This window comes from Narcine bancroftii, chromosome 5 (assembly GCF_036971445.1).
Source record: "Narcine bancroftii isolate sNarBan1 chromosome 5, sNarBan1.hap1, whole genome shotgun sequence".
In the NCBI taxonomy this organism is placed as follows: Eukaryota; Metazoa; Chordata; class Chondrichthyes; order Torpediniformes; family Narcinidae; genus Narcine; species Narcine bancroftii.
The window spans coordinates 21,598,072-21,613,436 of NC_091473.1; the positions used below are offsets into that span (position 1 = coordinate 21,598,072).

General features: G+C 37.8%; 1 long non-coding RNA gene across 3 annotated transcripts in view; it reads right to left on the minus strand.

The window, feature by feature from the left end:
- Nucleotides 1–632: 632 nt before the first annotated feature.
- LOC138762637 (uncharacterized) overlaps nucleotides 633–15,365 on the minus strand; it is a 130,075-nt gene continuing 115,342 nt past the window's right edge. For 2 of the 3 annotated variants that reach the window (XR_011357003.1, XR_011357002.1), the window contains 3 exons: nucleotides 10,468–10,585; nucleotides 9,404–9,525; nucleotides 633–1,521 (listed from right to left, as the gene is read on the minus strand). This is a non-coding gene — a long non-coding RNA (uncharacterized lncRNA). The remainder of the gene's footprint in view (nucleotides 1,522–9,403; nucleotides 9,526–10,467; nucleotides 10,586–15,365) is intronic. The other variant, XR_011357004.1, reaches the window with a different exon arrangement.

Genomic DNA, 15,365 nt, shown 5'->3' on the forward strand with positions numbered 1-15,365 from the left:
AAGGGGAATATGAGGGGAAATTTCTTCATGCAAAGGGTGGTTGGGATGTGGAATAAGCTTCCGGCGGAGGTGGTTGAAGCAGGGACGTTATTTATTTAAGAAAAGACTGGATAATTACATGGAGGGGAGAGGATTGGAGGGGTATGGACCAGGTGCTGGTCAGTGGGACTAGGAGGGTGGGGATTTGTTCCGGCATGGACTAGTAGGGCTAAATTAGCCTGTTCTGTGCTGTATATGGTTATATGGTTATTCAGTATGGGAATGTACAAAGGTTAAGCCCTGCTGGGAAAAAGTAATTAAATTTTTGCGAGATTTATTCAAAATAGATCTATAAATTGACCCATGGATATGTTTATTGGGATATATGAATACAATTACGACAGGTCTGCGATTGAAGAAACCTCAAATTGCATTTATATGTTTAGGACTGGCTGTAGTTAGAAAACGTATAGCTGTTACTTGGAAAAATTATGTTGAACTGAGATGGCATAACGAAATTCAATCATGTATTTATTTGGAAAAGATAATGTAAAATTTGCAGAATAATTATTCTTTTTTTTGTTAAAATGTGGAGTTTGTATTTGGAATGTATGGGTTTGGATGTTAAGTAAAAATTTTATATGTGATGAAAGATGTAAAGGATTGCACACCATACTGCAACCTGTTATTACCTGATATTGTGGGTTTTTTTAAAAAATAAGCTCCAAAGTGGGGTTTGTAGGGGGGGTAGGTGGGAGGGGGGGGTAGTAAGGGGTAGTTTTAGATTATATTTTTTTTTTGGTTTTGTAAAATTCTTAAATAAAATTTTCACAAAAAAAAAAGATTCACTGGTGACTGAATAATTGCAACATATCCAACAGAGGAAGAAATCCTCAAGCTTGCGTGAGGTCTTGTAACATTGCAGGCCACAGACAAGAGTGGTTAGCATGGGAAAGGAAAGGTAAGTTAAAGTGACGGAAAACCAGAAGCTCTGAAGGAGAGATCTGTGCCTTTATGATAACAGAAGCCAAACACCGTGCTTAATGCTGGGGGATGTTATCAAAGGTTCGTTGCAACATCTTTTATAAATTTACATCTGCAAAGCACAATCTGTCGTCATGGCAATCAAGCATGGCTTAAACTGCAGTTAAGTGTAATCCAGATGATTATATTGTCTTTTGTGCCAACAATTGTGATCACTATGATTTAAATACAATCAACTAAATATTACCTTTGACCTCTCATTCTGAGTCTATAATGATATCAACCATTCTGTGCAAGATAACTTCCTTGATTTCAGTATCAAGTAAACCTCATGCCTGTTTCCAAGCCAAGTATATTTATTAAACTTACAATAATATCAGGTTTCACTATATTCCTTGCTTGTCTTCAGCAGCTTAAACTGGATCACGGCGTAGTCTACAAACGTTTAATGTTACAGTAAAACCTTTGGTATCCAGCACTAATGGGGAATGGTGGATGCCAAATATGTGTATTTTCTGGTTGCTTGAGACTTACTTTTAAAATGGCCAACTATGATACCTGCATGAAGAATAAACAGTTTATAAGACAAAAGACAAAAATATATTGTACTTACACTGAACAAACTTCACTTGCATGAATATATAAATCTTAAAGCATTTTTCTTTATTTTGCATCACATGTTTTTGAAAACATTTATCCATCGATGCATCTGTAGGTTCTTCCCCTTCACGGATCCACTCAGAAGATGAACAAAAATATTATAGATAACAAATCTGCCCTCCATCCTGCAAATTTACAGAAAAAGGCTCTGACTCTTCCTAAGCAGGGATAAGGGGGCACTTTAAGAGAGTCACCTCAATGGCGATCGGCATCAACCAGCTCTTCGTCCGAGGCAATGCCATTTATTCAAACACAACTTTATTGAAACTTTATTCAAACAGCTGCTATGAGCAAAGGCACTCCACTGGCTCAATATTTACTCCCATTTTTACAATGGTTTATGTGTTACTTCAGAGAACATTTACTTATGCATTTTTAAACTTGTGTATTTTTACCTATTATTTTATTGTTATTTATTTAATTTTTAAAATGTGTTTTCTTCATTTTTTTTCTGCCGGTTGCTGGATTCCAGGTACCGGGGTTTTACTATATTTCACATTCTCCATTTAAATAAATGTTACTCAGTTCAAATAGTATGCTTACTGTAGCCACAGGCTAACATTATGCCCAGAAATGTCAAAATAGCACAAAAGCTTCTCTTGTTCTAACAGTCAAATTACTTTGATCCTTGAACCAACTCGTCCAAATTCATATCATGGTGTTCTATCATGAATGTTAATGATCAACTCAGTTTCTCTGCTGCATTTAGAATAAGAATTGGTATGATCATGAATCATATCATTAATTAATATAGAATTGACCCTTTGTTTTAAAAAAAGAGATTGTTTAATTTAGTCTTATCTATTTTCTATCCAGAACTATATTGGAATATATTATGAGAAAGGGATAAACTGTTATAATATTGATAGATTTGATGTCAAGTTAAATAAACAATGATGTCAAGTTAAATAAATAGATTATTGATTTACATTTTATATTTAATATTTGATATTTATAAGATATGACCTGATGTTTGTTATATTAGATAACTTTGCATGTAGGATTTGGATGTTAAACTCAATAAAAATATTTAAAAACGACCCTTTGAAGTTATTAACTACCATAGCATTCAGATACACTACTTGCTACTTTAAAGTTTTCTCAGCTGGCAGCAAGCCCAGCAGAACTTCGGCGCATATCAATTACAATTATGTTATCCAGACAAACAGATTTGATTAAATTGAAATGCATGAATTATTGATCTGTATCACTGTCATTATTCCATAAATGAATATTTTTCCAAGAATTCAATATTTGTTTCAGATTTTACCATTTTCTGTACCTCAAAATTTTTTTCAGGATTTAAATAAACAATTTAGGAAATTTCTTAGGAAAGGTAAGATGGCAAGAATATAGTTAGAAAAATTAACATGGAAATATGAATTAGGTGGATTATAATTTCCTAATTTTAAGAATTAGTATAAAGCAGCACAATTAACGTTTATTGTTTTCTTATTTGGGAATATTAAACCATCATGGGTGGAAATTGAGTTAAACAAGATTAGAGAAAGCATACCTGAGCAATTTATTTATAAATGAGAACCAAGGTTAAAGGTTACTGACAGAGATGCTCCATTATTGAAACATTTGATTAATGTTTGGAATAAGGTCAAGTTTAAAAATGATGGAAGTCTTTTGTCATCAAAAACACCATTAATTAATCCTCACTTTTTTCCAAAAGATAACCCTTTTTTAAATATCTGGATACTAAAGGAATTTCTAAAATAGGGGATTGTTATGAAAATGGTAGATTAATGTCACTTGATCAGTTAAAAATTAAGTATGATATCCTACATAATATACTTTTTTGTTATTTTCAATTGAGAGCTTATTTAAGAGAGAAATTAGGACCAGATATGGTATTAAAAGATCCTACCGATTTAGAACAGTTGATTATAGATGGAATGGTTAAAAAGTTTATTTCAATAGCATATATGATGTTACAAGAGAAAACATCTAAATTAGGTTTACTTAAGTCAAGAGAAAGATGGGAACAAGATTTAAATATATCAATAGATCAACAAATTTGGCAAAATTCATGTAAAGAGGTTATATCTAATTCAATTAATGTAAGATATTGATTACTTCATTATAATTTTTTACATCATTAGCCTCAGAAACTGAATAGATGGAAATTTTTGTAGGTTTTTACAACACGATACAGGTGTTATTTTTCCATTGAACCCTGAGTTATTTTTGATGGGAAATTTTGAAAACATAACTCCTAAACTATGTTTATTAGATTTTCAGTTGAAATTTGTTAAATTAGCTTTGGTAATAGCAAGGAAATATATTGCTGTCACTTGGAAATCAGATGTTTCATTAACATTAGGAAGATGGCAAACAGAGATTCAAAGTTGTATTCCATAAGAAAAAAATACATATAACTTGAGAGGTAAATATTCTATATTTTTACAGATTTGGAGCCCATATGCTCAAACATTAGGTTTGAAATTATAAATAATTCCTTTGATCCTTTGGGATCTTCGAGCATTTCCTAAAGCAATCCAAAATATAATTATATTCATTATGTATTTTAGTAATTTAGATGCTTTAGATGGTAGGAGTTGAGGGATGGGAGGGAGGGTTTAGTTAGGATTTAGATGGGGTTTTATTGCAGTTTTCTTTTTCTTTAAATAAGTCAAAATGTATTTAATCAATAACTGTAATAATGTGATATATGTTTTTTTTGGTTATATATGTGTTGATCTTCTGTTTGTGTCATTCTCATTGGGGTCTAGATTGTGTGTTGTTTGATAAATTCATCTACATTTTTTTCCGGGAATAGTGCTTCAAGCTTGCACGAGTTCAGAGAAATCCTGCAGAAAGCACGGACATAGTGCCCTGTTGAAATCCCCTTTCCAGTAATCTGGAGAATTGGACTATCATTAATTAAAAACCAAGCACAACAATTTGGAATTCATTACAGGCTGCAGAGTCTGTTACTGCTTATATTCCAGACAAAGAATTTTAGATATTGTGGAACATGGGGTTAAAGCAGGGGAAAGTGCTGAGGTAAAAGCTCAGCCATGACCTTAATAAAATGTGAATAGGCATAGTTGTTGAATGGCCAACTCCTGCATCTAACTCTGATGACTTTTCAACTCACAGAGACTCTTGACAATCAGCTAGATGCTGACCTCCAGAAGACCACCTACAATCACTCTCACATGATCATTGTGCCTACCAGTCATGGAGTTAGAGCATCACACAGCACAAAACTGTGCCCTTTGGCCCTCGAGGTCTTGGACAACCATCAAGCATCATATCATGCTAATTCTATATTACGATCCCTGCATTCCCATTAAATCCTCCCAGATTCTAGCATTGATCGACTTATTCAGGCAATTTAAAGTGGCCCCAACATTCATCACCTTTGCTTTCTTCTTCATTAAAATTCCAATCTATTTATTTATTCATTTTGCATGATGGCAGGCCCCCAAGCAATGCCACCCAAATACACCCAACTGACCTACAACCTTGGTAGGTTTTTAAGGGCGGGAGTAAACAAGAGCACCTGGAAAAAAAAACACGTACAGAAACAGGGAGAACGTACAAATTCCTTTCAGAGAGCGCAGGATTCAAAGCCTAGTCATTGACGCTATAACAGTGTTGTGCTAATCGCTACACCAACCATGCTGACCCATTCCAGCTTTTAAAAAAATCAATTTTATCCTCCCAAAAACAAGCCCTCAGGCATGATATGCTTTTTTTTTTAGCCTTCATTGAATTGGTGCCATTTTTTGCAATTTGTGTTTTTGTTCTCCAAGACTCCTCATTTTGCTGCTATGTGGAAATTTAGCAAATGTATAGCTGAGTTCTACATCCAGAACTATTTATGCTGAGTGAGACAGAACTCAAGCATTAACTAGTACATGACTTCAGTAACATTCCTCTCCCACTCCTGGATGCTCCGTGACCTGCTGAGTTTCTCCAGCATATTTACATCTTGCACTTGACCCCAGCATCTGAAAATGTTCTTATTTAACTCCTCTCCCTCTCCCATCCCAGTACTACCTTTCAATTTCTTGACCAAAACTTTGATAAGAATTTTTAGTTTTCAGGTTCTGATCAAGTCCCACATTTAACATAGAATCCTTTTTTAAAAAAAAATTGATTGGTCTCATGTGTTTGACTTGGTCTCAGGCAAAAGTACAAACATGGTTTCAGAAGGGCCTTCCTCAGAAAGGCCTTCCTCAGAAAGCACTTATTCTTGGAAACCAGTCAACATAGCAGTATAATCCTATTGTGTTAATGAATGCTGCGACCATACTCATAATTCTCAGTTTTCTTTTGCCATGACTGGTCCTTTTTATTTTCAAATAAACTTTCCAAGAGTTATAAAAATTGTTGTATTCAACCATGGACTTTAAAGTATAAATAACCAGATTTAAAATTGCATTTTGCAAGGTTGGTTCATTTTGTCAAAAGATTTATATTTTTTCCTCATGTTTTCAAGTTATTTTAAAACATAAATGACTAATTTTCACAAAACCACACAGATTATTTAATCAGTGATTTTTTTTTAATTTAATCAGAACTCAGAACCCTGGCCACAATCCTTATACTCAGGTAGGATTTCATATTGATTCAGGTTCACACTGATGAATCAACAGCCACTCTACAAATAATTAACATACTCAAAATAACTCAAGTTGAAATGCATAGCTTTCTGTGGGATTAATAACATAGATTTGCTCTGCTAATTAACCATAGTATAGTTGCAGAAGCAACATGAAAATTATACATGACTGCATGAATTTTAGTCACAGTTGGAACACCTTTAGTTCAGTCTGTACTTAGAAGACAGAATTAGGGAATTACTACATGGTGTTTTTCCAATATACTTCACATTCAAGAAATGCAGGTAAAAGCATTCCTCCACGAGAGTTATCTCATACCCTTAGATAACTCAAATGGGAAGGTGCAAAAGAGTGGAGGGAGGAGGGGCAGGCAGAGAGGAGAGCAGGTTAACAGGTAAAGATGGATGCAGTGGGAGGGTAAAAGAGAAAAAAAGCTAAGGGGAGAGGGTCAAGGGTAATTCCCTGATAGGAGAAGGAAGGAAAGGGAAAGGTATTTTTATACTTTCTCTTTACTAATCCTACTTGAGGTCTTTTTTCTTACAATTTATAAATCTACACAATACCCTTTTTGTTACTGGTCTGAATCATTGAGTGAAACAATTCCTGTGTCAGGTTGTCTTGCAGCTGTTCCTCCATTTCTGAGAGTGGCAGTGCAACCAAACTGTGATTTAAAGTAATGAATCATTACAGGCAGTGATTCAGCCATAACTGCTTGATTCTTTTGATATTTGCCCATTGCACTGCACACCTTTAAATGTGTGGTCTAAATCTAGCAAGGAAATCTAAATGCATAAAAATAAAGCAAAGGGTATTAATTTGCTTCCATATCATCAAAGTACTCATCACAGATTTGGAGACATGGAAGAGATTGTGATTCCTTGTGAATGCAGCTGAAGATATCAATTTCTAAATCTGAAAATGATCAAATAATAGCTTGTTAATTTGATCCAATACCCAAGCATGACAGAAAAACCCAGGCCACCCAAAACAAAATACACCTCCATAACCCAAGAAGAAAAGCAATTCCATCACCTAACAAAGTCACATTATCTAGCAGCAACAGGCCTGACTTATTTCATTACTCTTGGGAATTTGACAAGACTTACAAGCAATTGTATCACTCACAGCAATGACAAGGCCAAACAAAACGTGCTAATTCCACCATCTCCCTTTAGTAAGGCAGTCAGTATCTGTAATTTTGCAGCAGTTTCCAACAATATAACAGGAGACACAAGTGCTCTGAGAGAGATGTAAAAGGGAACATGCAAGTCTTTTCTCTTTTATTCCCCCCAATTTTCACAGGCACCGTGTCAAGTTCATAACAGAGAGAAGCAGCGCACAAACTACTGGAGGAACTCAGTGGGTCAGGAATTCATGGATGCTGCTTTTCCTGCTGAGTTCTTCCAGCATTTTGTGTGCTCGTCTAGTTTTACACCATCTGCTATATCCCTCGTTTTCCCCAAAAGAGAGAATTTGTATTTAAAGTTCACAGCTCTTCGATCCATAACCTAGGAAGTGCCTGACTCCTTCTGCTACAAATTTCAATACGAATGTCACTTAACCTTGGAACAACTGTCAGATAGAGCCTACCCACTTGCATCAAGCCCAGAGACACCCGGAGGAAGGGCTCAGGCCTGAAACGACGACAGGTCTTTACTTCCTATGGTTGCTGCATGTCCTGCTGAGATTCTCCAATACTTCTGTGCACTGCATTATATCCCAGAATCTACAGGATTTTTTTGTTTACCTCCAATGAGACCTGACAACATGTGTCATTTGCAGGCAGGATGTATGTTCTGATAAAACATTCAGTCTCTGGTCAAATCAGGCCACGCCAACTTGGTTCAGTACTATCTCTAAAAATCTTGCTTCATATTGCTGTCTCTCTTTCCCTCTCTGCTATCTCTACTGAGTACATTGAACTACTGACAAATAGTAATATTTGCAAGTTGTTTTTTTTTCTGCACCTATGTTAGGGCCAGGTCAGATCATGGATGGGAGAACTGCACAGAGTATTATTCATAGCTTTGGTCTCCTTATTTAAAAAGGGATGTACATTTCAAGCACTGACTGGAAAAAAAAAACTGCTGGTTCCTGAGATGGCTGGTTTTTCATATAAGAGATTGCATAGACTGCCTTGTGTTCTACAAAGTTTAAAAAAATAAACGGTGAAACTAAGACATTTTTGCAGCCTCAGCGGTCATGACATGAAGTGTATTTTCATTGGCTGAGGAACCTAGAACCAGGGGTTATTGTCTTGTAATTTAGGAATGAGATGTGGAGTAACTTCTTCAGACTGAAACTTTCTGTACCCAGAGTGGTTGGGGATGTGGAAGCTCAGCCAAGAAGTTATTTCAACATAAAAAATAGATGCCTATCTAGATATGAATACAATCAAGGGAAATGCTGACATTACAGGAAGATGGAGCTGAGATGCAAGATCGGCCATGATCTTGAAGTTAGGTCAGGGTGGGCCTCTTCTGTAACCAATCCTGATGATCTTGATACAATGGGAAAAAAATCAAAAGACAATGTGCTGGCTTGTTTCTGGCCATCTACTTGTAATTGAATTGAAACTTGGTTCCACCACTTTATCACTCTGTCTCTCAAATAACACAAATTAAATGAAGAAAACGTCACAAATTCACAAACTAAGACATTCTATTTTTAAGTCAAGATCCATTTAAGAAAAATTGGACAAGCCATTCTACTTTTTAAACGAAGTTGAGAGAATAATCTGCCAATCAATTTGACATATGATTTCCTTCCACCCTTCAAAACGTAAAGGAGTTATAGGTTAATTGGGGATTTGGGCGGCACAGGCTTGTGGGCTGGATGGGCCTATTCCTGTGTTTTATATCTAAATTAAAACAATTAAGCTGCTCAAGTTTACAATAATGGACTCAACCCCTTAGAAAATTGAGAACCATCATGAAGGGTTAGCTATGTCTGACAAGACTAATGGAATATTCTGAAGCAATGACAAAGATGTTATTTGAATTATATTCAATTTTTACATTGAATATGGACATCATTGTTGGGACCGACATTTATCACATATGTCAAACTGCTCTCTGAGTGGCTTGCGAGGCTATTCACAGAGGGCACTTTAGAATCAACCACTTTACTTTGGATCAGACCAGGTAAAAGTGACAATATATTCCAATGGAGAGTTTTTGCAATAGCCCAGTACTTACTGTTGCTGCTCTTAATTTTGATTTTAGTCATTCAAATGAGTGAATTCAAATTCCCCAGTTGCTTTGGCAAGATAAATCTCCTAGAATCCAAAGGCAAAAAAGTGATCTGGTTCAGAGGTTACCTAAGAGGTAAGACAGAGAGAGTCAATATAATGGAAGGAACTCAAAGAGGTAGAATGTTTCAAGGGCACCCTGTAAGGGTGTGAATTAGAGCTGAAATGTTCACCATGCTTGCAAATTTTCAAATGGGTTGGACAATGGGAGAGAACACAATATACCTGAATCCTACAGATTCCTACTACCTTATGATGTTGGCATTGTACACAATGTAGAATGAAGCATGAAATTACAAAGAGATGCAAGAAGATTGAAGAAATGATTAAAACTTCAGCAAATGTATTTTAAATGCAAGGTTAACCACTTGAAAAGATAAAATAAATGTTCAAAAGCTAGAAGCAATGCAAAATGAAGACATTTATGGGACGATCTACAGATACCGGTAATTATAATGCCATGAACAAGTTCATAAAATAATCAAAATCACAAAATGTAAGCCATAAGGTCTAATTTATTTACATGTAGACATACAACACGATAACAGACCCTTCTGACACCCAAGCCCATGCTGCCCAAATATCCCAAGTGACATACAGCCTCCATATGATTTGAAAGGTGGGAGGAAACTGGAGCGTCCAGAGAAAACCTCAGCAGACACAGAGAAAACAGACAAACTCTTTACAGAGAGCACTGGATTTGAATCTGAGTCGCTGGCACTCTAATAGCATTGCGCTAACCACTATGATAACCATCCTGTCCATGCTACAACTGTACAAAGCAGAATCAGACCATGCAGAAGTACTATGAGCAAATGTGGAAAGCACACCCAAGGCAATAAGGGCAAGGGTAGTAGAAACTTGGAAGACTCTTCTGCAATTAGTAGTTAATGTGTGTTGAATTGTTAATTTTATACCAAATTCATTCAATTTTTGGTAACGGAGACATTTAGAAACATGGAAAAAAGGAGGAAAGACAGTTGCATGGAAACACTGCAGCCCAAAACTTACCAGACTTCTTGTGATCACAGGATTCCACAGCATTTACACTGGCATCTCACTCTAAAATTCTGTGCCAGGTTAAACCTGGTGCATAATCCACAAGTCTCTTCCTTTGGATGAAAATTGGCTATGAAGAAAAAAGGAAAGATTATTTTTTTCTTTGACATTTTTAATTATTTTAAAAAGGTATACAAGATCATTTAAGATGTTTTCATTATTTATTTCAATTTTAATGGTTTATCAATTTTTGAGAATGACAGAAAGTTGAACCAATAATAAACCATGATTGTTTTCACCACCCCTTTTCACTCTGTCAAAGATTCCCCAGAGAATGCTGTGAGACTTGTTTGGCTTCTCCTTCCTCCCCACTATTACAATCGTTGAGCATCTGCCACACCAATACCTCACACCCAGCTTTAAGACAATCGAGGCATTTCAGATCATAGGAGCAATCTGTTTATTCAGAGGGTGATCCATAAGTAATAGTTGGGGTTGAATGGAGAAGCTGGATGAAAGTTTTGGGTGGAAATAGTAGGTTGGTGTGTGAACAAAGGTGGAGGGTGAGGCTCATGAGATTCCAATGAAAGGTCACCAACATGAAATGTCAACTCTGTTTTCTCTCTCCACAGATCCTTGAGTTGTAAAATATTTCCAGCATTTTCAGTATTCATACAGCTTAGTCCTATTTGGATGACTGGCTTGTTTCTGTGCTCTAAATGCTTTTTGATGTATTTGGATTATTCTTACATCAGAAAGCTATTAACTGTGCTTAAATAGGGAATATCCTCTGGGCCTTTACCCAACAAACATATGCTCAGAATACAATGCAAGGCAAAATGCTTTTCTTAACTTGAACAAATAGAAGCCTGAAATGGGCTTAGGATTCTGGATAAAAAAGGTTACCAGATCGGATACCAGACTGGAAAATTTAAAGTCAAAAAAGTTATGGTTTCAAATGCCTCATATTAGAATTTAGAGGCATTGGCTTTGGCTTGGAAGAATGTGACATCCCAGCCAAAAAAAAAATGAAATCTATCGTCATCCTGTTACATTACCCTGACAACAAGGCCCACAAATAAAAATTTTGATAATGGCATTGATAATAAGTAAAATCACATAAAACAAACCAGGGCTGATCATTTTAATCTTTGAAACAGCTTGTACATCTTTAATTTAACAAGTTGAGAAGAAAAAAAGTAAATATGAGTAAAATTCCTAGACAAATATTAAATTATCTAATCTCCTTTCAAAACTGGTAGAGATGCTGTGTTATTCTGTTGAAAAGTCATATATTCTTTGGTAATTTCAGTGAAGTTAACTTGTCGCCTGCAAGTCTGCTTCTGCCCATTAATTTTGAAAACTCGGGAAGAAAAATGATGAAAGCAAAATCATGCAGATGTTGATAAACTATATTAAGAAAGATCAATGCAAAAGGGCCGAACAGGCAGGATGGGATCAGGGTTCATGTGGCATCTTGCTGATCATCTGGTAGAACTGTTGAGAAAGTCAGGAACATTACTGGTTTGAGACCAGCAGCAGAGGAAAGTGAAAGAGTAAAGAACTAAAGGCATGGCCGGTGACTGCATGAACAAAGAAAGGTTAGTGTCACATAATATTAAAAATGTAATATACATGATATACCACAACTTTTGTCTGCTGTAAGGCAAACAAAAGGTGGCATTGCATGCCACCTCAAGCAATAAGAGAAAGAGAAACAAAAGAGAGTCCCTTCAGAGACACTGAGTGTCTGTGAATTTGCCTCCAGCGCTCCTGCAGCCTCTGAGACTCCAGTTCAAACCACCAATGACTTGAGCTCCTGATCCAAACCTCTGATATAATTAGGAAGCCTTCAGCACTCGAGGCCCTTCGGGATCCCTCCATGCCTTCAGCACCCTCTTGAATCCCGGTTCTGATAACTGGTTCCCTTGAGTAAGTTTCCTGCAAGAGGCAGCCTCCAAAAGAAAGAGATTAAATGAAAGAAAGTGTGAAAGTGGAAGGCAAAATGGGGATAGAAATAGTGCAGCATGTTGGTGCACCAGTTAGTGTAAAGCTTTTACAGCAGCAATAACAACCTGGGTCTGTAAGCAGTTTGTAAGCTCTCTCCGTATCCCTGTGGGTTTCCTCAGGGTGCTCCTATTTCCTCTCACATTCCAAAGAATTACAAGATTAGTATGTTAGTTGGTCACGTGTGTATTTTGGCAGCACAGGTTCACGGGTCGGATTTGCTTGTTGCTTGCTGCATCATTATTTTTTTTTAATACAAAATTACGAATAGAACAAATAAATAAAAGTTGGGAAAGGTGTCGAGAACCACAGAGAAAAATACCCAAGCTCCTGTTCTTTCAGGTTATTCACAAATGCATATTGTCAAGAGTGATGTGGAAGATGTGCAGTGAAACAACCTGCCAATGCGCATCGTTTCAGGGTCTCATAGGGAGAGTGGTCATTGCAGGCACCAATCATCAGGGGACACTATGTTAGAGGAAATCCCGTGCCTTCATGAAACACAATGGAGAAAAGGCTGTGAGAGTCATTCTCAAAAGGTCACCAGAAAGGAACTCCATACTCCTGGAATCAAGGTTCATAAGAGGCACAAGGACTGAAGAGAATATAAATTCTCTTCAAAGCATGCCAACTTTAAGGAAGTTCTCTTCTCTGTAGTAAGATTACTTTGAGTTCCTCTCTCCCTTTTTTCCCCTCTTTTGTTTTAACTGCTCTTTGACATGTTCTCACCAAGACTCAGAACTACAGCCACAGGCCCTCTCTCAGGATGCGTATTCACAAACATCCTGATCCATACGGCCTCCTGCTGCGTTTTCAGGCCTCGCAGTTGAATTACAACCAGGCTCTCAGGTATGTACAATCCACATATCACTTCTCCCACCGATCTCACCAAATCTTATGATCTACCATCTCCACCAACTATTGGTGCATTCTAATTCTTCCTCATGCTTTCTCATAGTTCCAGGCTTCATATCTTCATGCATGCCATGATCCCCAAATCTTCTTTGCTCTTCGCCAGATCCATTCCCTGAATCAACAGTTCCTCGTGTTCCTTCATGATTGACCTGACCCTCTCCTGGACCCAGGCCCCTGATGCCCTATGGAGACCCTTTCACTCTCCTATTTGGTAGAGCATAGGGTCCATGGCAGGGGAAGAGCAGGAGCCCATGGAGATTAGTGTGGCCTTCCTTGCTCTTCCCCTATCATGGACCCATCAGACCCCTGGCCCCATATTCCACTCTCAACCACAAAACCACCCCCTAATCTTCTCTCTCCCTCTCTAATTTGATCCCTTGCTCAGACCCTTTTATTCCACTTAAGCCCACCTTAGCCCTGTGAAAATATGAAAATATGTGTAATGAATAAAGCCAGTATGAATAGGATAAGGGTAGATAATAGAATGTAGGAAGTAAAGTTAGTCTGAATAAGATAAGGGTCTTTTAGAGAGAGTCAGCGTTCCGCATATATAATTAGTAAGCCTTAGACAGAATTAGCAAGTTCTGCATATAAGAGTTAGTAAGCCCTGAGGGTTGGGAAGGTGTGAATAAGGACAAAGGCAGGTGAATAAGGACAATGACATGATGGGACACAGGATACCCCCTGGTCCTCCAAGTTCACAGAAACAGCATGTAGGCAGACAGGATTGCCTAATGCCAAACTTATCCAGGAGGCAGAAGAATGGTAGGGGGGAGGGTACCTCTACACTGAAATGAACTGTATAAAAGTTGGGTGAGCCCCAGTATGTGTGTGTAATCCCAGGGTAAGGGGAAGCACCCAACTTTGCATTGTTGTATAATAAATGTTCTTTGTTCTCAATTTTTGTCTCGAGTAAATTCTGTGAAGGTACTTCTGTTTCTCACAAATGGGGGCTCGTCTGGGATCCCACTCCCTCCACTGACAGAGTGCCCGACGACGAGGGTAGGTGCACCCCGGCTGATTCAGCTGGACTCACGGATGACTGGTCAGTGGATGAAGCGAGTGATATCCGAGAAGAGGCATTAAGAACAAACGACGGGAGGGCGTTAAGGAAGTGCGCTAGGAATAGCTACTGGATCTTGGTAAGAGGAATTTTACTTACCTGTTAGTATGGGAGGTGTGAGTAGCAAGGGAAATAGTCCTAAGGAAGGACGGGACGATCAGATAACTAAGCAAAGTCCATTAGGATTAATACTATCTGATTGGGGTGCGGGGAGAACCCGCGGGAAAGACAAACAGACCATGGTGAGGTATTGCTGTCTGGAATGGGTTAAAAACCCGATAAAAGGGAATTCGGTATATTGACCAAAATTCAGATCCATTGAGGACTGGATGTGTCAGGCATTGAACATCTGGCTCTATCAAAATCAAAGAAATAATATTGAGAGCAGAGAATATGCAGCCTGCTGACTCAGTGGATCAGTTGATCAACTGGTTTTGAATGAAAAGGAATGTAAGGACAAGAAGGATGAGGAACCTTTTGTCCCTGAAACACAAGAATGGGATGTGTTACATTCCCTTCCTCCACCTTATGCTCCTCCTATGCCGGCTCCTATCTTTCCCCTCTCTCCTATGCTCTACCCTTCTTCTCCTTCCCCTCCTCCCCCACAGCTAAAGAAAGGAGAAGAAAGTAGGGGTGGTATGATGACCCATTCACAAAGTACTAGATTACCACCTCAATTGGCAAGAGAGGGAGGAGACTTTGATTCAAAACAGTGTGAGACCCTCCAGGAGGGAAGGGCAGAACCCTTTGATTCATTTCCCGGAGAGCAGGAATCTAGATATTATAAAGGAGAAGATAAGCCGAAAATTAACTGGATGAGACCTTTACGGGAAGTTCCCATGGGAGGGGGTCTCGGATTCGTAAATGTGCCCCTGACTAGTACGGAGGTGCGTAATTTTAAGAGAGAATGCCCAATAAGCAGAAA